The 20,231-nt window shown below is 43.8% G+C and overlaps 1 protein-coding gene across 4 annotated transcripts in view; it reads right to left on the bottom strand.

The window, feature by feature from the left end:
- Positions 1–20,231, bottom strand: part of SMYD3 (SET and MYND domain containing 3) — a 753,414-nt gene that overhangs the window by 237,272 nt on the left and 495,911 nt on the right. Inside the window, exon 1 of one of the 4 annotated variants that reach the window (XM_063707088.1) lies at positions 10,765–10,783. The exons of the other annotated variants lie outside the window; for them this stretch is intronic. The gene's annotated coding sequence lies outside the window, so the exon portion shown is untranslated. Of the gene's footprint in view, positions 1–10,764; positions 10,784–20,231 lie in introns of those variants that run through there. 4 annotated transcript variants of the gene reach the window in all.

Raw genomic sequence — 20,231 nt, 5'->3', positions numbered from 1 at the left:
ATTAATGAAATTACATTTTCTATAATAAAAGTAGAGACTCAAGTCCTATAGATGCCCTGACCTTAAGATATAAAAATTCAATTTTAAAAAATATTACACATACCAAATACAAAAGATCTATTCTGTGACCTCTTCTCTAACACCAACAACTGTAAATTTAATATCATCCTATGTTACCTGAGGTAGTTGGAAGGTGTTTCTTCTACGTTTGTTGTATCTAGCTTTTTCTTTTCAGATTTTATTATTTATTTATTTTTGAGACAGGGCCTCAGTCTGTGGCTCCCAAGCTGGAGTGCAGTGGTGTGATCATGGCTCACTGCAACCTTGACTTCCTGGGCTAAAGTGATCCTCCCGCCTCATCCTCCTGAGTAGCTGGGACCACAGGGATGTAGCTGGGACTACAGGCCTGCACCACCACACCTGGACAATTTTTTATTTTTTGTAAAGACAGGGTCTCGCTATGTTGCCCAGGTTAGTCTCAAACTCCTGGGCTCAAGCAATCCTCCCGCCTGGGCATCCCAAAGTGCTGGGATTATAGGCATGAGCCACCATGCCTGGCCAACTTTTTCTTTAAGTGAGAAAAATGGTGAGAGAGAACTGTCTCCTAGTCCTACTTACTTTTGGTCACACGGCTATCTCGACCTTGAATAAAATTTCTGGATCTGACATGGTTTCAGTGGCTGCAATGAGAAAGGAAGTATACAGCACAAACTAGGAGTAGATTTGTTATTCATACTCCAACACCTGATTACCTTCTCAAAAACCAGGGTATTTCCTGCAACCCAGATTCCTCATTGACAGGAATCATCTCGGTCTGAAGGAAGGGATCAGGAGCCAAGAAATAAGAGTGGCCTCTAGAAGCTGGAAAAGGCAAGGAAGCAGATTCTCCCTAGAGTGTCCAGAAGGAGCCGGCCCTGCCAACAATCTTGAATTTTAGTCCAGTGGGACTCATGTCGGACTTCGGACCTACAGAGCTGTAAGATAACACGTGTGTGGTTTTTAAAGCCACTGATTTGTGGTAATTTGTTATGACAGAAACAGAAAGTGAGTGCACTGACTTCCCTGTACCAGTGACCACTAGCTGGCATCTACACTAGTCCCTTTCCAAACAGTAGTGCTGTTTAAAAAAAATTGTTATGTTTATCAACATGAAGCATCATAAGAAGTCACAATCGTAAGTTGAAGTCAATTAGAAAAAAGAAAATTTTAACAATTACCAAAGATCCAAACAAGAAAAATTCAGTATCAAACATTCCTCTTATATTCACAAAAGAGACCTGAATACACACATGCTTTAACTAAAATGATTTCTTTCCTATATGTGGAAAAAATGCACTTATTCATTAATTCAACACATAATTTACAGAGCCTCTCCCACCTGCCAGGCACTGTGAAGAATCCTGAGGGTTTCCTGCCATCTATCTGAGCCAGGGCAGGTGTGGGAAAAATTTTTCACATTAGTTCATTAATGGTAAAATAGGAAAAAGGAATAGAGCCACAGCTTAAAAGTTATGTCGTTATAGACAGAGATACCGGCAGAGAACTAAGCCACGTGCATTTGTTATCTGTTTCTGAGCAGCTTAAAGCAACCAGCTAAATGACTTCACACAGTTCGGAGGGTCAGGAATCCAGGAGTGTCTTAGCTGCAATGGTTCCGCCTCAGGGTGTTTCAGGAGGTTGCAGTCAAACTGTCAGCCGGAGCCATAGTCAACTCAAAGATGGACAAAGGCTGGGGCATCTAAGCTCACTCCTGCGGTTGCTGGGGAACCTCAGTCACTCCCTGGCTGTTTGCCAGGGGCTTGGGTTACTTGCCAGGAGGGCTTCCCCTTAGAGCTGCTACAAGAAGGCAGGTGGCTTCTTCCCAAGTGACCCGAGAGAGAGATTCTGACCAAAACAGAAGCCAATGTGTTTTACAACTGAACCCCAGAAACAGCCTGCCGTCATTTCTATCATATTCTATTGGCCACACACACCAACCGTGATGCAGTGTGGGAGGGGAGTGCCCAGGGGTGTGAACCTCGGGATGCAGGAATCATTGGGATCAGGTTGAAGCCTGACTACCACACCATGTTCTTCCAAAACATTTCAACAAAGGAGTCATGTAGTAAAATCAGCATGGTTCTAGAATGGCAGTCATGGGGCCTGGAGTAGTCATGGATCGGCCACTTCTAGAATGGCGGTCATGGGGCCTGGAGTGGTCATGGATCGGCCACTTCTAGAATGGCGGTCATGGGGCCTGGAGCGGTCATGGATTGGCCACTTCTAGAATGGCGGTCATGGGGCCTGGAGCGGTCATGGATCGGCCACTTCTAGAATGGCGGTCATGGGGCCTGGAGCGGTCATGGATCGGCCACTTCTAGAATGGCGGTCATGGGGCCTGAAGCGGTCATGGATCGGCCACTTCTAGAATGGCGGTCATGGGGCCTGGAGTGGTCATGGATAGGCTACTCTACAATCTATCAAGGCCTCGGCTTCCAAAGCCGCAAAATGACAATGGAGTCCCATCTATTAATAAAACATCGGGAGGTAGAAGGGCTGCTGCTTCTGCACTCAGCGTTTACTGGGTGTTCATCATGTTCCAGACACTGTTTGAAGCGTTACACCCTTATTAACTCACTTTCTTCTCATTATAACCCTCTGAGGTGGTTACAATGTTCACTGCTGTGTAAGAGCTGAGAAGACTGAAGCAAAGAGAGTTCATCCATTTGCCAAAGCCTCACCATTAGTAAGAGGTAGTCAGGATTCGAACCTAAGTGGTTTGGCATCTAAGTCCACATTATAACCCACTGTACTCTCTAACAGAGGGTATGGAAATGATGCAAGTCAGTAAACTATAAAATCATCAGCAATACTAAACTTTAAAAGAAGAAACCACGTTTAAAAAATTGGTTAAAAAATAGGAGCCAAGCATGGTGGTGCTCACCTATAATCGCAGCTACTAGAGAGGCTGAGGTGGGAGGATCACTTGAGCCCACGAGTTCAAGACCAGGCTAGGCAACATAGCAAGACCTTGTCTCAAAAAAAAAAAAAGATAGATAGATAGATAGATAGATAGATAGATAGATAGATAGATAGACAGACAGACAGATAGATATAGATTCCATTTACATGAGGGACCTAGAGTGGTCAAACTTACAAAGACAGAGGGATGGATGCCAGGGCTGGGGGAATAGGGAATGGGGAGTTAAAATTTAATGGACATAGAATTTTAGTTTGAGATATTGAAAAAGTTCTGGGGATGGATGGTGGTGATGGTTTCACAACAGTGTGAATGTATTTAATGTCATTGAACTATACACTTAAATGATTTAAATGGTCATTTTTATGTTATGTATATCTTACCACCATAAAAAGAAGACATTAAACTACAATATCCGATATTCCATCCAGGGGCTTCCTCAAAATGGAAAATCCCCATGGTTAATTGCTTTAGATGCTTAGAAAATTGTTCCGTTCTAAGGTGTAGGAAGAAATCCAAAAGGACTTGTCTTTTCTGGTTGGTCCATCATCGTTCTCTCAACTTCTTTTCATTGCACTTTTCATTACAAAAATAAAATAAAATGTCAGAAGAGTTTCTGTTACTCTTATCTTTCCCAAGTCACATAAGTAGCAATTTTTAATTTAAGTGCATTCCATTCCTAAAGCCAGGAAAATCTGCCCACACGAGGTGCTTCATAGCATACACATTAGGAACTCCTCTATGGTTCTCATTATTTACACCCTTCCTCGGATGTGCCCTGTGTGTTTCGAGAGTCAGAGATTGGCCCAACAAAATGAAAGCAAAGGTGTCAGCTGAGAGGGACGCGGGGCTTTAGGTAAAGGACACACGATGAGAGGCCCTGGCCATCGGGTTACTGTTGTCCATGTGTCGGATGGCTAGAGATGCTGTGAGAGTCACTCTCTCTAGAGGTCAGCACTTTGGATGCCCTCACCCTCTGAAATAAGCATTTTCTCCCAGGACATCAAGGAGCTGGGGACTCCAAGCATTTTCCTCACCACTCTGGTCATCTCCCACATTTAGGAGGAAAGTTCTACTTCCATGAGGCCTTTGCTTGCCTCATTTCAGAAACAGGGGAGGGCCTTCTCATAAAATGACTTTTTATGCCTTAGTTAAGAGCATATGTTTAATTTACCACTCACTTCCCTCTCATTATCCATCTATGTGCGGATCACAGTACTAGGTGGTATGAAGTGAGACTGAGAAAGTAAGAGATGAAGAAACTTAAAAAAAAAAAAGCCGTAAAAAGGACACAGGTAAAATCTAACCTTCGGCTGGGCGCAGTGGCTCACGCCTGTAATTCCAGCACTTTGGGAGGCCGAGGTGGGTGGATCACAAGGTCAAGAGATTGAGACCATCTTGGCCAACATGGTGAAACCCTGTCTCTACTAAAAATACAAAAATTAGCTGAGGGTGGTGGCATGCGCCTGTAGTCCAAGCTACCCGGGAGGTGGAGCTTGCAGTGAGCCGAGATTGTGCCACTGCACTCCAGCCTGGTGACAGCAAGACTCCGTCTCAAAAAAAAGAAAAAGAAAATCTAACCTTCGAAAAAATGGAATGATTAAGACACATGAATAAATAAAACACCACTTACCTAGAAGTTTCTAATGTCCACTAAACAAATTGTCATGCTTGTTAAAGCTACATATCACAGGTGGCTTCATAAGCCTCAGGACAACCTGAGAAGCAGCCCTGTGCTACACGGAAGTCACGGGACTAGAGTAGAAACAACTAGGTCCAAACCCTGAATTCCGCATTAATTCATTTATTGTTTATTGCGACGTCCACCCATATGACAAGTATTTAGCCTAAGTCTGTTTATACACCTGAGAAATGGAGAACAGTAACAAATGCCTGGGGGTGCTATGAGGATTAAACAGGTAATTTATGCCAACGTGTTTGGTAAATATTTACAGATGATACAATTATGAACTGTAGGGCTGGATGATATTTCAAGATATCAATTTGTGCTCTTCTCTTTGCATTGCCTTTCTTTTTCTCCCACAGATCAGACTCTGCTCGGTGCCTCAGGGGAGGCATGTGGCAGTAGAGAAAGCAGAAACCATCTGCAAAATCTGGGATGCAGTAGAGGGTGGGGGAGAGACTAATGCAGCCTGCAGGGCTGACGGAGCAGGGGCCTAGGCCCCAGTTCTAAGCAGGGCTGCCACCCAGAAGCACAACTTCCCCAGGAGGGGGATTTGGATAGACAGAGACACATGCAACTCCTGAGTCCTATGTGTGGCAAGGATGCATCAGAGAGCCAATAGACCTGCACAGGGGGCAGGCTAAGAGAGCCATGCCCCTAACAGCTTGGTCCTGGGGATGAGCCCAGAACGCTGAGAAGGGAGATTAAGTTTTCTACCACACCAGTGGAAAGACAATCAGCCAGAAATTGGGCAGATGTATAGAAAAGAAAATGAAATGTTATTTTTGGCACATTAGAGTTTGGGGACTGAGTTTTATACCTATTATAATATTTAACTTCCCAACATCTAAAATCCTTCCGGCAGTTAACAATGAATGCCCAGTGGAAGGAATGTTTCTTGTTTAACTTTATAAATACATATAGAGAAGCCATCTTCTCTGACTAAAAAGACCACAGATTGTGCTGCTCTAATGAAAAGAGCATTGGCAGGGCATAAATTCTGAAATGATTTTCTATATGTTGCTAGCCACATAGAAGATGCTAAATAAAAAGCTGTTGGCTGATGGGTGACAAATTGTCCAGGGCAGCTCATAACTTCCCTAGACTCTGGCGATCAACAGCACACACCTGCCAACCAGTGGGCTGGGATTAGGGGTATAATGTGTTGTGATGAATGGACCTTTTCTCCATGCAATGCTAATGGGTTTATATAGAATAGAATTCATGATACAGGTGTTATTTTAAACACTGTGCTCTAACCACTTGAAAATTGAACAAATAGACACATACTCATTAGGCCAGGACCATATCTATCAAGTTACCTAATGCATTCCCAGAGCCTAGAAGACTACTAGGCACAGAGTAAAAATTCAGTAACTATCTGGTGAATGTTAAGTCACAGAAGACACAATACTGCCTCTAACTTCACCTATGAAATGCAAAGTAGAGGCGTAACTCCAACAAATAAAGCCAAGCCCAGTATTTAAAAGCCCAAAACAAATCAAGTGCAACAACAGAACAAGAGCTGGCTAGCTTTCCAGTGTCCCCACCCAAACTAGGGACACCTACAGAAACACAGAAAGTTCAAAGCCTATGGGAGGGGAACGTGGGGGAGGGAGAGGGGCTTATTTACCAGCCCCAGCTTTACACTTCCTCCAGCTCCTCCTCTTCTTCAGCAAGATGCCTCTGTGCTTTCCATGAAGAAGTCGGCCCCAGAACATGACCTGCATCTCAGAGAAGTTCTGATGTATGCATTGGCACTGAGACGACGTCGCTGGTGCGGAACACCATGGCGTCTGTGTCTAGGGTATGCGCATATGCTGCGTTTTTCCGCAGGTGCCTCACAGTCTGCTCTGGCTCTTAGGGCTTCCGAACTCAGTTCAGGGCATGGATTTTAATTAATGAAATGAAACTCTGGCCCTACACGACGGGACACTTAATGAATTTATTTAATGATGCCAAATATGGGGAGCCCCTTTAGGGAGAGAAGCAAAAGGAACAGGAGAAAAAGATCGATTTGTTAAAAGACAGTCAAAGCAACTGAGTGTTAATCTCAGACAGGGGGGATGTCAACTGGGGAGTGATCCCCAGAAAATCAACTTCATTGTGAAATCAGAAGTACGAGCATCTTTCTTTCGACTGAAATTCATTGAGCGTCTACTGAGCTGCTATTTCAGCACGCTTGCTGCTGGGAGACACAGAAGACATCCTTCCTCCTCAACATGCTTTTGATAGACATTATTAAGAAAAACTATTTTTTTGGCTAGCAATGCACTTTCACCTCACATGATTTCACTTCCTTGGAGCCATGAATCAGCAGTGGCAGGGATTATCTCCCCTGAGGAAAACCAAGATGTGGGCTGGCTGGCTGGGGTGGGGTGATGAGAGGCAGTGCTGTACAGGAAAGGACTTTCTCCAGGCCAGCAGGCTATGCAGTTACACAGAGGAGCAAGCCCTGCACCCACCATCATGATTCCCAACCCTTCCCCAGACCTCAGCACCTCCACCACCACCAGGGAAACAAGACACAGTCACGGCAGCTGACAGCACTTTAGGACAAAGGGGGAAGGACAAAGGCGGGAGGTGAGGATGGTCAGGGAGTGATCAGAACTGCTGGGAGAAAGATCAGCCATTGCTAAGTGTGTCTTCAAGCCCTAAACTTCCCTGGAGAGATCACAGCTTTCTCTGGCAGATGCTCAGACAAGAGGTCATGGATAGGCACTGTTCTGGCAATGCCCAGACAAACCAACCTCTTTCTGATCCCACTGAGAGGCTGGACAATAACACAGTCTGTAGACAAGGAAATTCAATGCATGGCATTCCTCCAGGGAAAACGCTGTGCTGGACCAGGGCCAGGGCCTGCCAACACCTGTGAGCAGACAGATTCCAAAATGTACAGTCACAGGCTGGCTCCTCTGAGGCTTGGCTCACAGTGTTTCATCAAAAGAAATAAAGATAAGGAAGTATCTTCCTGCTATCAGCCCCTACTTCAGTGGCACCCCACTCATCTCTTACCCACCCTTGGGGAGGGAATGGAGATCTTTAACCCTGGGTAAAGAGTACAATGAAACTTCATTTTCTGAGCTCCCAGAGGTTTTGGAATGTGATAGCTCCTACAGAGACATGATTCTTGCTGAATAAATAATTCTAAGTCAGGGACCTGACTAGGGACTCATGTCTGAAGCACCGTTTGATTCTTCAATTTTCAAGTTTTCCTGCTTTTATTTACTAGCCAATATTTCCATGTGACAACCACATGCCCATCCCATTAGGAGGGCTATTACAAAAGAAATGAAAAGTAAATATTGGTGAGGATGTAGAGAAACTGGAATCCTCGTGCATTGCTGGTGGGGATGCAAACTCCTGCAGCTGCTGTGGAAAGCAGTCTGGATGCTCCTGAAAAAGTTAAACTACCAAACGATCTAGCAATTCTGCTTCTCGGTATATGCCCAAAGCAAATGAAAGCAGAGACTCAACAGATACTTGCCCACCAATGTTCATCGGACATTATTCAATTTCCAAAAAGTGGAAACATCCCAAGGGTCCGTCATCAGATGAACAGAAAAAACGTGGTGTAGACAGAAAATAATACTTTGCCGTAAAAAGGAAAGGAATTCTAATAATGCTACGGCACGGACAAACCTTGAAGAGATTATGTTAAGTGGGAGAAGCCAGACACAAAAGGACAAATACTGTGTGATTCCACTTACGGGAGGTTCTGAGAGTAGTCAAACTCACAGAGACGCAAAACAGATTGGTGGTGTCCAGGGTTGAGGTGAAAGGGGAGTGGATGATTGTCGCTTCACGGGGTAGGAATTTCTCTGAGGTGAGGAAAAACTTAGAAATAGATACGGTGCACAAGACTGTGGATGTAATTAATATCACTGAATTATACACTCAGAGATCATTCAAATCACAAACTTTATGTTAGATATATTTTACCACCAAAAAAGCCCACAAAAACAACCAAACATGAAACCAAACTATAAAGAAGAAAACGAGGTGGAAATAAAAAAAAATAAGAGCTTAAGAAATAAAAGGGGAAGATTGCAAAAAGCACACAGAATAATAACATTAGCAATGCTGCTATATTAACTGCATGTAGATAGTATTTACTCTGTGCCAGGAATTGTTTTGGGTGCTATCCATATAACAACTTGTATAACCTTCATGGGAACCCCTTGATGTAGGTTTTTACTATTATCCTCATTTTAAAGTTAATAATTCTGAAAAACAGCAAGGTTAAGTATCTTGCCCAAGATCACAGAGCAAGACGTGGCAAAGCCTAGATTAAACCCAGAAACTCTTGACCTGGAATCTATGTTTTTAAACAACTAAGCTGGTTGCCAGTATAAAAGACCTAAGAGTGAGTCAAAAAAAGAAAAAAAGAAAGAAAGAAAAAGGATTTAAGGATAAGGATGTATAAACAATTATATACTACCTAAAGCAAGAGAGAGAGAAAGAGAGATAAAGACTAATGAAACCAACATACTGCATTCTTATTTCAAAAGTCAAATATTAATTGTTCCATAAATAGTACAGGATACTACTAATCTTTTAGGCTCACCCAAGTCTCTCCCAGAAAACAAACAATAAAGCAGAAAGCGCACGGAACTCGAGGTTATAAAGTCTGGTTTTAAATCCTGGCTCAATGACTTACTTCGCTTATTTCTTCATTTAGCGAGTATGTAACGAGTGCCTGCTAGGCACCAGGGAACGTGCTGGCTAGTTCACTCAACATTTTGAATCCTAGTTCCTCTTTTATAAAATTGGAATAATATACCTACTTCACAGGGTTAAGAAAGCTAAATGAGATAGGCTATGACTGTTCTTGACTCCTAGTTTACACTCAGTAATGGTTGACTGAAGATGTTTTCTCTTACCTAGTTTCTCAGAATAAAAATTCGTGATGATGATAAGATATATAAATCATGTGGCTTGGGTTTTCAATGGAGGCATTGTGACTGCCAGGCTGTAGACAAATCTACACAGCTACTCGGCTCCTTGTGCCCCACCCTCTTTCTTACCCTTAAGCTGGCAAGATGATGACACATGGCAGGGCACCGATAAGTGTCGGTTTTTTTCTGTTCTTCCCAGAAGGGGTGGGAAGAGACAACAGAAAGGAGAAAGGAAAAGGAGACAGGAGAAAAAAGGAACATGGAAGAAAAAAAAAACAGAATGTGAAGATGGAGATAGGATATTACTTCCTTCCCTTCTCTCCCACTGGGGTAGAAAGGGCTGTGGTCTGCAGGGAGTGCCCACCTTCCATTTCTCTCTAGAACGTCCCATAGCATCAACCATGCCCCTAAACCAAAAATGACACAAACCTTCTCCAGACTCTAAAAAGCCCCTTTGGACCACACAGGACTTCCCTCTGTTTCCCCCTCCCCTGGACACCACCATACACACAGTTCCATGATGACCTTTTATTTTGCATCATGGCCAAAACAGTTATTAAGGAGTTTCATTTCCAGGGCGCTCACTAATCAAGATAACAGAGACTAAAATACAAGGCCTACAAGCCTTACACTCATCACTGGTGATTCGCTGAGTTCACCTTGTCAAGTAAACTGTAAGATGCTGGAAGACAGAGAACATACCTAACAGAACATATCTATCAGTGAGTATTTGCTAAAGCCACATCTTGATTTATAACATATGGAGTGTTTGGAAACAAAAGATCACATTTCTACATTCCACATAGATCGAAAGTCTAGCTAACTTAGAGACTGCTTTATTTTGTCCGAGTAAGGTTTTCCTTAATTTCTAAAGTTCTGTGATGGTAAGAAGAAGCCCACCAATTATCAGCCCATTTACACCACTTCACTCAAGTCTTACGAAATGAGGGTGGTGTCCTGCGCCTCTGACGAGGAGGGAAACGAGACTGATGCAAATGATACTCTAAGGCCAACAGACAGAACCATATTTAGGATCCTATCAGGCTAGCTCCAAACGCTGCCTTCCCACCTATTCACCTGAAGTTCCTTGTAATTTGTTAGTGTGAATTAAATGACATCTCGGAAAGTGTTGCTTCTGACTAGTGAGAAAGTTTTATGTCAAGAGAAGATGAATTGCTCCAAGGAGAAAAATATGCCAGGCAAGTCCAAACATGTCTGCCTACCTACAAGTATGATTCCCACAAGCACGTCCTCCTCTTGCCAACCCATCTTCAACCTTATAGGGTGCAGATGTTTTTGAAAGTTTCTCCTTGCTCCAGGTACTATGGAAAAGACAGTGTCTGGCTTCATCCTGGAAACCATGGGGTATGTGGCATACAACATGTTTTGGAGATGGGCTGTTTTTACATTAGCCACCCTTGCCAAAATCTAAGAAGCATGGCTGTTTCTCATCATGTGGTCGCTGGCTCTGCGAGCTGTGGTTTGAAGACGGAAACAATAATAATCCTATACATAAATGACTAACATTTTATGGGGAAGACAGAAAATAGTTTAAATGTTTTCCATGATCCTCTTTTTGAACTACAAATGATAGTCAAACAGGGGTCATTGCCCTGGCTGATAATTTTCAGAATTGCAGACCCTACAGTAAATAACATTCACAGATGGTTCCTTTCTTTGAATATCAATGCTCTGCCTTTTGGGAGCTGGCAGCTACTCAGAGAAGAGCATTAAACTGGCCAGAAAGAGACCTGGGATCCTCTGGATCTCTTTCCTTTGTTCAGAACAAGAGATTTTGACAGATTCTCCGGCCGGCAGTCTTGCAGCTCTGGTTTCCAGCTCTGGTTCTGGGCGATCCCCAAGAGATCACAGATACTTTGTATACTTTCCACATCCACCACTGTAACTGCAGAGTCCCTATCTTCCTTATGATTCTATTTACTAGAACCAAACCCATCATTTTTGAGACATCGCCAAATTCACTGCAGGAACAAGTCATAAGTCCACTGAGAAGCGCATGCCAGTTGTGAGGAGACTCCAGTCTGACGGGCAAGATGACCACCTCCTTTTTATTTTATTATTTTTTTAAATGAAGTCTCGCTCTGTCTCCCAGGCTGGAGTGCAGTGGCGCGATCTCGGCTCACAGCAAGCTCCGCCTCCCGGGTTCACGCCATTCTCCTGCCTCAGCCTCCCGAGTAGCTGGGACTACAGGTGCCCACCACCACACCCGGCTAATTTTTTGTATTTTTAGTAGAGACGGGGTTTCACCGTGTTGGCCAGGATGGTCTCGATCTCCTGACCTCGTGATCTGCCTGCCTCAGCCTCCCAAAGTGCTGGGATTACAGGCGTGAGCCACCGCACCCGGCCCATTATTATTTCTTTAGAGACGGGGTCCTGCTCTGTCACCCAGCCTAAGTGCAGTGGTGCAATCATCGCTCACTGCAGCCTCAACCTCCGGGGCTCAAGTGATCCTTCCACCTCCCTCTCCCAAAGTGCTGGGATTACAGGCGTGAGCCACCGCGCCCGGCCACCTCCTTTTAAAGTAGTTCCCAACCCATTCTTCGGCCTCACTGCATGGCTCACACGGAAACATCTCAGTTTACCACCGCACGATGTAAGTGCGTTCTACACTCACCAAAGAGAAAAGAAGTCTGAAGGATAAGGCGGAGAAGAGAAAGGTTACAGGTAGGAGGATTGGTGAGCAGGCAAGAGATATGATGGAAGAGGCAGAGGGAAAGACGGTAAAGGGGCGAAGAAATGCCAAGTGAAGATGTGTAGGCACACAGAAGAACTGAACCCAGAACCAGAAAGGTGAAAAACTCTATTATTCTATGGGGCTCCAATTCACACTTCATTAGGCTTTGGAGGATCCCAACAGAAGGTTGTCATCTGCTTCTCAAACCTCTGGCAGGGGCATCAGGTGTATCTATGCTACCACAGCGCCATCTAGTGGAGTGGTGGGACTTATCATGACCTAATCAAACTCTTTTAGGACTAATTCCATCTTGCAACAATTCCAGGCAATAAATACAGGTGACAGAATATATTATTGAGGAATACGGACAACTGAAGTTCATACATTTTTACGTCCTATGGATTATCTCCTCTCAGAACAATTGTAGAGTAACTTTACAATCCACATACTGAAAGATTCCCTCCCCATTCCATTTATTTCTTCCCACCCGATTTTGAACGGCTCAGCTATCAACAAAATTTTCAATAAGAAATACATTGCCTTTAGATGTACCTTTTTCAGCAATGTAAAACTACCTTATTTATTATTCTAATGATCTCTATTTTGAGCATCTCTTTAAATTACATACAGATCAATGTCATGAAGCATTAAATTTATTATAATATGTAATATAAATATCTCACACATCTAGTCATTAAACACTAATATTTACTTTGTTGCCTTTCTTTCTCCACAGTTTTCCCATGTGATTCTCTTAAGAACAAAATATAATACAGCCGTGTAAATCTAAGTGATTTATTACACAAGTGATTATCCTAGAGATACTGGGACCCACGACATGGGGCTCCACCGATGTTCCTCTGTTATATAAGCTCAGGTATGAGTTCTGGGAAGCCACAGGGCGTGGGAGCAAAACCACATGCTTTGGCTCAGACCTCGACTGGAATTCGGGCACCGCCACTTACTAAGTGGCCTTCTCAAGCCTGTCTCCTATCTGTAAAATGGGAATGAGCCTACCGACTTCATAGGATTGCTGTGAGGATTAAATGGAAATCGGTATGCAAAATGGCCAGCACAGTGCTAACATCTAGAAGGTGCTGCCCAGCCCCAAAGAGATCTACCAGAGAAATAATAATTCTCATTTTTAGTCAAGCTACAAAATAAGACTCCTCATTTCTGATTTGTTTTATAAAAATGCAAAAAAGAGAGAGAAGAAAAGCCTTCCAAGATTCTGATACCACTCACCCCAGTTTTCACTTGAAAGTCAACCAATTAATGAGCACCAGGGTGAAGATGGAATTCTGCCAGCCACAGTACCTGCAAGAGTCCACAACACACTTGACTTTCATTCATGTGTACTACAATCCTGTGGGTTAAAGGGCCATAAAAGTTGTCCTGGTTTTTCTTATACTTCAAAGGAAGCAATCTAATGGCCATGAATTACAGCCTCCCGATTACACTGTAACTATGCAACACGACTGTTCTGGAATGATTTCCAGGCTGGCTCCCTCACCAAAGGAACTTCAAGGTAAGAATTTAAACAAAATAACCTTTCCAGGCTTTCATCCAGCTTCCTCATGCAAGAGGCGCTATCCTTGGGAGCCCAGGGAATGTATGTGCACACAAAGGGTTATGTAGGGTTGAGGCCAGACAGAGGGTGGTCTGGAGAGTTGTGCTGAGGCAGGGCAACCCAGAAAATGGACAGCACTGTTCCCTGGGGAGGTCTATATGCTACAGACATTATAAGAAATAAAAGAATAAGGGATAATAATTTTTTTTTTGAGACAGCGTCTCACTCTGTCACCCAGGTTGGAGAGCAGTGGTGCAATCATGACTCACTGCAGCCTCAACCTCCTTGGACTCAGCTGATCCTCCCACCTCAGCCTCCCGAGTAGCTGGGACTACAGGCGTGCACCACCATGCCTGGCTAATTTTTTTGTATTTTTTTCTAGAGATGGAGTTTCTCCATGTTGCCCATGCTGGTCTCAAACTCCTGCGCTCAGGCCATCTGCCCATCTTGGCCTCCCAAAGTGTTGGTATTATATGCATGAGCCACTGGGACTGGTCTAATTTTAACATTTTAAGGGGGAAACATTACATGAAGAATGTTGGTTACAAAGAAAAACCTCAGAAATGTGGGCTCTGCCTATCTTACTGCCATTGCTTAATTAGCCAGATAGAGCAAGCCAAAAATATTCCCATCGCCCTATGACTCAGCAGACAAGTATAAATCTTTCTCACAGTAGCAAAGCAAACGCTTACAGCTGGAAGGCCATCACACATGGTGGAGCCAACACTGTACTTGGAACTGGATTTGATTTTCAATCCTGGTTTCTCAATTAACTAGCTCTCTGACCTTGGGCAACTTCCCTGAACATTGGTTTGCTCATCTAAAATGCGGATAGTCACCTGTCTCTATAAAGGGCTACCCATTAAATTAGAGGATGTGAGGATAAGCAAATCAAAACTCCCTTGGTATGTCCTATGCCTCCTCTCAGCTGGAACACAGCAGGGCCTAGGAAACAGGTCCAGTTTTCTGCAGAGAGTCATATGGGCATAGTTTAAGCATGTAAAGGGGCACGCTTACAGTGATGTTATAAAAGCAAAACACAAGTACCTGCTTACTGCAGAATCTTCTCACAAACAGAGAATCCTATGAAAACTGCAAAAGGGATAAAGAAAGAAAAAGTGGGGGAAGCCAGGTCCTTCAAACCTCCAGTCAGCAGTCACTCTCAATCATTACCAGACGTCGTCACTGAATTTATGGCCCCTGTCAGAACCAGCACACATATGGAGCCGTGGTTACAGGCCAGAACACACACCTCTTGACATTTAAAGATGTTCATCTTCAATTGGCCTCCATATGAGATGTGGAGTTTGAGAACCTAATTGTTCCCAAGCTCTGTGAATGGGTTTCATATACTCCGAAGACAGCTAGATATTGAAAGGGCAAGAGGAAGGAGAAAAGGCGGGATCTTGACATTTGGGAAGCAATTCTACTACACTGTTTTAGGATTGGTTTTAAAAATTAAAGACGGTGATTTGATGTTTGTGTTGAAAGCACAACCACGTCCTGACTGCTAAAAGAAATCTAACCTATATGTCATGGTCCCCCAAAGCCCCAAAGTGGATTTTAAAGTTGTTAAAGTAAAAATCTACTTTGTAGGAAGAGCCCGCCTTGCTATTCTACCTTAAAACTGATGAGCGAGTTGGAGGGACTGGGATGTTGGAGGGGCTGGGGTGCTGGAGGGGTGGCGGGACAGGGGAGACACGGGTGGTGAGGAACAGTCCAGGGATATCCAGGCTGGACCCACGTAGGTTCCTCTTCCTACCAAAGGGGAACTGGGACGTGCTCCCTGTTTCCCGGACGGAACTCCTGGGTGATAATGTGGGAAGCCCTTACTGCACATCTGTCTTTCCCCACATATTTACAAAGTTAGGGGGAAAGCTGGAAAGTGATATGCAGCCCCTGTATAATTCTGACTTATTCTCAGAAGATTTTTTTAAAAACTAAAAAATAAATGGAAATCAGCTGCAGCCTTCCTGATGTGTGAATAAAGAGACAATTTAAAAGGCACCAAGTGCCAAATACCGACCTGTCTCACCTAAGAAAACTGCCCTGTCTTTCAGCCCACTGAGAACAGAGGGACACACACCACAGGGAGGTGAGCTGTCTCGGAAGGAGCCCTCCACGCAGACCCCACAGCCATATTAACTGCGCTTAACGTAATCATGAACACATAATCGCGGGGCTACTGAAGACTCCATAACAAACAAGATCAAGGAGCCTGGAGCCTCTAAAACATGAAAAACAATTAGCACTATGAAATCTAAGAGCAGACACAGCCAGAGCTCGAGAAAAGGCATGGGCAGGAGCTGGACTGCTTAATCCTGCTCACTCCTCCCTTCCTTCCTGTTACACGGTTATGTTCTGAGGTGCTGCTGAGAGGGGCTTCCTCTCCTGGGCCAGAACTGAGGCTAAGGCCCGAAGCTGAGGACAGAAAGTGATCAACTCCCCACATTCTAAAGAGGCTGTTGGAGAAGCGGCCACGACTGGGCCCTGACATCCTCCTCTAGGGATTATCAGGCGGCACTCTGCTACCCATCCCACAGGACCATAACTTATCCTTCCCAATCCGTAGAAAGCAAGACTCTGAAGCATGTGAGTTTGTCTTTGGCCTTGTGGGAGGTTTCTATTCAAGAGGAAAACTGATGCCATGAAGGATGGGATGAGGTGCTTTCTCTTCCCAGAAGGGAAAGATTTGGGTGTCTCATGAAAGGGAGTCTGGAGTCAGCTCCCTGGTCAATGATCTACTTGCAGAGACAACTCTCTGATCTCACCTTAATAAATGAGATTCATTCACCTGGCACTTTGGGTTTCATGTAGAGGGAGAGATGGAAGAGTTAGGGGAATAAAAGGAGATGAAAGGACTGAAGAAAAGGCAGAAGGAGGCTGGGCATGGTGGATCACATCTGTAATCCCAGTATTTCGGGAGGTCTACGTGGGTGGATCACTTGGGTCCAGGAGTTTGAGACCAGCCTGAGCAACACGGCGAAACCCCATTCTACCAAAAATAGAAAAAAAAAAAAAAAATTGCCAGGCATGGTGCCATATGCCTGTAGTCCCAACTACTCAGGAGGCTGAGGTGGGAGGATCACATGAGCCTGGCAGGTTGAGGCTGCAGTAAGCCGTGATCACACCACTGCACTCCAGCCTGGGAAACAGAGCCAGACCCTGACCAAAAAAAAAAAAAAAAAGGCAGTAGGGCATGACAAAAAATATACTGTGGGGTAATTTGTACTCAGACGTGGGAAACAGGATTAAATGCATTAGAAAAGAACTAAACTGAAATATTTTAAAATGACAGTAATCAGTTAACAATCCATTTCCCATGGATAAGAAGGCTGTGATTTTTACACCAAAGGAAAAGTGTTTAAGTCATAGTCCCTACCATAGGGGCTTCAACAAAGTGATGCCAAAGAAAGACTACTGTCCTACGAAGACAGCCATCTGGAGGAGGTCCTAATGGTATCACAAGCTATGTGACAAAAATGAAGTCCCTTCATTTCTCTCAGCCTTTCCTTACCTGTAAACAGGGCAAGAATGGAAGGCTGAAATAGTCAGAGGTTCCAAACCTCAATGGTAATGAAGAAACATGATCTGTGCATTGTATTCTGAAAGGCCTCGGAGAAACTGTGTCCTCATCCACAGACGCACAGAGCCTGTGTTGGAGAAACATCAGTTACCACTTGCCTAGGATGTCTAAGGGCTCTTGACACATCCTGTAATGCGACGTAAATAAGAAATAAAGGTGGGCCTCACTGAAAGCAGAACTCCTCTCAGCCGAGGACTGGCTTAGCCTGAGTTTCTGGGAGGGGATCTGCCCTCTGGGCTTCCCCTCCCTCGGCCCATTAACATTTCTGTACTTAGAAGTCGGCTGGGATCCTGGAGGGTGTAAGGGCTGTAAGAATGCCATGACTATTTTTAAAATTTTGAAAAATAAATACTAGAGGCTCTGGCAGCAACAGTGCTTGGGGAGTAGCCGTACCTCTGAAGTTTTCCTTTCTCGAGCAACACAGGGAGGGAGCTGTTTAACGAGGAGCCTCAACACTGGGGAACAAAGCAGTAGTGTTTGCACACAAAGCTTGGTGCTGGCAATTTTCTCGGTTTCGTTTTTTCATGCTGCCAAAGTCATTTGTTTTGAAAATAAGAGCCTCTCCTTTGCCCTCAGCATCCCTATTAAGACACTAAACCACAGGATTAATTCTGTTTAGGCCTGCAGAGTGCGGTAAATCCTCTGAGACACCTCAGCTTCTTCCCCGGGTGAGACAGGAGAGTCCGGGGATGAAGAATTCGGCTCTGGAGTCAGAGACTCAAGTTCAAGTGCCAGCTGTACCGCTTGCTAGCAGTGTGGCCTTGGGCAAGTCACTTGGCTTCGGTTTCCTCCTCTTAGCTGCAAAATATGAAAAACGGGCCTGCTATGAAATGCCTGGCCCATAGTCAACACTCAGTAAATGATAACTATATAAAATAATGGTGGTAAAACCAGCAAAAAATCGACAGGTGTGTATCGTTGGGCCATAATGTGAAACCACGCTCAAAGTACTTTAATATAGCATCCTTCAAGGTGCTCACAATGCTGCAGACTGTAGGAGCGAAGTCAGCAATACAGGTTGGAATTCATGTATTGGGGGCTATACTAACATATACAAAGTATAGGTGATTTGTCTAGGTTGTTTTTGATGCAAAATAGCCTGAAGCTAGAGGACACCACCTACTCTTATCTACAGTGTCCCTTCTGTTTCTAGGAAGAGTCTACAATCCTAACTTTAATGCATTTTTGTCTAAACTAAAAGTCCTCACATTTTTTGAAGTCACAGAAATATTTGTGAATATATATTTTTAACTGGGACTTGATTACTTTGTAACATGTATGTGTGTATACACATACACACAGGTACATAAAAGGGTAACAAAGCAAAAGGCAATACTGGTTTGTGTATATATCATATAGTGGAAAGAATATTAGATTCCAAGTTAGATCATCTACTTCCAACACTGCAGATGGCCAGAGCCGTAAGGCAAGTCTCTCCAATCAGATCTTAGTATTCTCATTATTTAAAAAAGGAGAAAGACGTTAAAATACCTTCAAAATTATTGTTGTGACCCCAGGCAGAGTAACTAGAATGAAGTAGAAGAAGCTATTGGAATATGATGTTGTCTCATGTAAGATCTTTTTTTTTTTTTTTTTTTGAGATGGAATCTTGCTCTGTTGCCCAGGCTGAAGTTCAGTGGCGTGATCTCGGCTCACTGCAACCTCCGCTTCGCGAGTTCAAGCAATTCTCCTGCCTCAGCCTTCTGAGTAGCTAGGATCACAGGTGACTGATACCATGCCCAGCTAATTTTTGTATTTTTAGTAGAGACGGGATTTCACCATGTTGGCCAGGCTGGTCTTGAATTGACCTCATGATCTGCCCACCACGGCCTCCCAAAGTGCTGGGATTACAGGCGTGAGCCACTGTGCCCGGCCAAGATCATGTTTATTATAAAGTTTGTTATAAAGCTCTCTTGGTATTATCTCCAATAACAAAAACTTTAAAAAAAAAAAAAAACAGTATTTTTGGCCGGGCACAGTGGCTCATGCCTATAATCCCAGCACTTTGGGAGGCCGAGGCGGGTGGATCATTTGAACTCAGGAGTTCAAGACCAGCCTAGGCAACATGGTGAAATCCATCTCTACTAAAAATACAAAAATTATCCGGGCATGGTGGCACACGGCTGTAATCCCAGCTACTAGGGAGGCTGAGGCAGGAGAATCGCTTGAACCCAGGGGGCAGAGGTCACAGTGAGCTGGGAATGCGCCACTGCACTCCAGCCTGTGCAACAGAGCAAGACTCCATCTCAAAAAACAAACAAACAAAACAAAAATAAAAAAATAACAAAAACCCCAATATTTTAAAAAATAACAGTGGAAATTGTGTTTGTGAATGTCATAAGAAGTTTCTTTACTTCTTCTAGTTCTCTGTTGAGAAACAATACAGAATCGTATGCTCTGTCTATTGGGGCAACAATTCAATCACAGCAGGATAAAAATTGACTTTTAAAAAGTGACCCCCTGCTCTTGTTTTCTCCTCTCCTTCATCAGTTCACTACCAGACCTCACACCGGAGATGAAGCTTCTCCATGCAGAGAAAGACCTAAAGCTCTAGCGTGATGTACTCATGGATAAGAGTTGATCAACATGTATCCAGAGCCCAATGATGCCAGGAAGAAAGCCTAAACATAATTTAATAAACTCCCTCTCTCTTTTCTTCCTTTCCTACTACTTTGGTTTACTTAAAAATGAGTGTTTGTAGGAGAAATCTGAGTGCATTTTTGGCAAGCAGCTAACCGAGTTATCTTTGCTTATTCATTAAACGAACAGTGTGACGGAGAAAGTCCAAATAGGAAAGACAAGGAAAAATGGGGAAAAGTTAACTTCTCATCCCAAAATA

Source organism: Gorilla gorilla, chromosome 1, assembly GCF_029281585.2.
Source record: "Gorilla gorilla gorilla isolate KB3781 chromosome 1, NHGRI_mGorGor1-v2.1_pri, whole genome shotgun sequence".
Classification (NCBI taxonomy): domain Eukaryota; kingdom Metazoa; phylum Chordata; class Mammalia; order Primates; family Hominidae; genus Gorilla; species Gorilla gorilla.
This window is presented reverse-complemented; position numbering and strand designations above follow the sequence as displayed.